The sequence below is a fragment of the Globicephala melas genome, chromosome 7 (assembly GCF_963455315.2).
Source record: "Globicephala melas chromosome 7, mGloMel1.2, whole genome shotgun sequence".
NCBI classification, from domain to species: domain Eukaryota; kingdom Metazoa; phylum Chordata; class Mammalia; order Artiodactyla; family Delphinidae; genus Globicephala; species Globicephala melas.
Genome location: NC_083320.1, coordinates 18,966,869 through 18,969,028, shown reverse-complemented (window position 1 = coordinate 18,969,028; position 2,160 = coordinate 18,966,869).

Genomic DNA, 2,160 nt, shown 5'->3' with positions numbered 1-2,160 from the left:
GAGGAGATTCCTTTCTTCTCTACATCAGGGGGTCTTTTCTCCAATAATGTGCCTTTAAACCCAAGGGACATGCCTCCTGGACCTTAGGGAGACACCTTCTACCTGAGAGATCTCCTCCTTTCTGGAGCTCCTGAAATCTTCCCAGCAGGTTCTTGTTTTAGATACAGTGGTCCCAGACAGTGATGAAGACAGAGCCTGCCTCTAGGGGATAGCCTGCTGTGGGGATAAATGCCATCAGTCCCTGTTATGAAGGGCTCCCCAGCCTGTAGCCCCCATTCCCATCCATTGGTGGGGGTGGGAGTGTACCTTTTCTTTCTTCCTTCCTTCCTCCCTCCCTCTTTCCTTCCTTCCTCCCTTCCTTCCCTTCCCTTCCCTCCCTTCCTTCCTTCCCTCCCTCCCTCTCTCCTTCCTTTTTTCTTTTTTTTTTTTTTTTAACCCTACTTGGAGCTGCCAGGGTAAAGAGTTGAGAGGTTCAGCTCTTTTAGCTGATGTGTGATGCTGGAAGCACTGGTTTTCTGTTCACAGAAGATCCTGGTTTGGAAGCTTATTTATATCTTTTCCTGCCTTCCAGCTTCCTCCATCCCAGATGAGCTGCATGTGATCACCTACTTCCAAGCCAGGGCCAGTGGAGCTGAAATAGGAAAGGATAGGATTAAACAGAGGGGTAAATTGGATTGCTTTCTGATCTCAGGCTCAGTGACTAGTTTTAATATTTGGTGGAGTTTCAATGTATAGGGAAGCCCAGCTGCTTTAGAAGGATGGCTGTTTATGGAGATTGTGCAGTTTACCAGAAAGGGATGTTTGGCAGGCCCGTTGGTTAGAATCATAATCCATACTGGAAAGCTTAAACCTTCACTCACTGGATAGCTTGCAACCAGCTTCCCAGAGCCCTAATTTCTCCATCTGTAACATAGGGAGACTACTTTTTGTCCTTCCTTAAATTCCACTTGTTTCAGAAATGAAAGATGAGTAAGGTGCCTTTATTTATTTATTTATTTATTTTGCGGTATGCGGGCCTCTCACTGTTGTGGCCTCTCCCGTTGCGGAGCAGAGGCTCCGGATGCGCAGGCTCAGCGGCCATGGCTCACGGGTGCAGCCGCTCTGCGGCATGTGGGATCTTCCCGGACCAGGGCACGAACCCATGTCCCCTGCATCGGCAGGCGGACTCTCAACCACTGCGCCACCAGGGAAGCTGAGGTGCCTTTATTTTTATAAAGAATTCATTTAGACCTCATTTTCATTGCCCACTGTCTGTGTTTATATTTTGGCAAAAATAACATTTTTTTCTAGAGACCACCATAATTTCTTCCTATCCAGATTATTTTAGTTCAGTTCAATATATATTTATTTATTTGTTTTTTAAAGTTGTTTATTGAAGTATAGTTGAATTACAATGTGTTAATTACTGCTGTACAGCAGTGACTCAGTTATACATACATATATACATTCTTTTTCATATTCTTTTCTATCATGGTTTGTCACAGGATATTGAATATAGTTTCCTGTGCTATACAGTAGGACCTTGTTGTTTATCCATTCTATATATATCAGTTTGCATCTGCTAATCCCAAATTCCCAATCCAACCCTCTCCCAGGCCCCTCCCCCTTGGCAACCACCAGTCTGTTTTCTATAACGTATATTTATTGAGTCCTTTCTATACGCCAGATACTATTCTAGGCACTGGAGGTAAAGCAATGCCTGTTTGTCATAGAGTTTCCATTCTGGTTGGGGAGACAGTGGGCTTATTAAAATGAGTGAATTGCGGACTCCCCTGGTGGCGCAGCGGTTAAGAATCCACCTGCCAATGCAGGGGACATGGATTCGAGCCCTGGTCGGGGAAGATTCCACATGCCTTGGAGCAACTAAGCCCGTGCGCCACAACTACTGAAGCCTGCACGCCTAGATCCCGTGCTCCACAAGAGAAGCCACTGCACTGAGAAGCCCGTGCACCGCAATGAAGAGTAGCCCCTGCTCGCCGCAACTAGAGAAAGCCTGCTCGCCACAACTAGAGAAAGCCTGCGCGCAGCAACGAAGACCCAACCCAACCAAAAATAAATAAATAAAATATTAAATTACTTAAAGAAAACTTAAAAAAAATAAATTTTTTAGTATGTAGGAATGTGATAAAAGCTCCAGAGAAATACAAAGCAGGAAGGGGG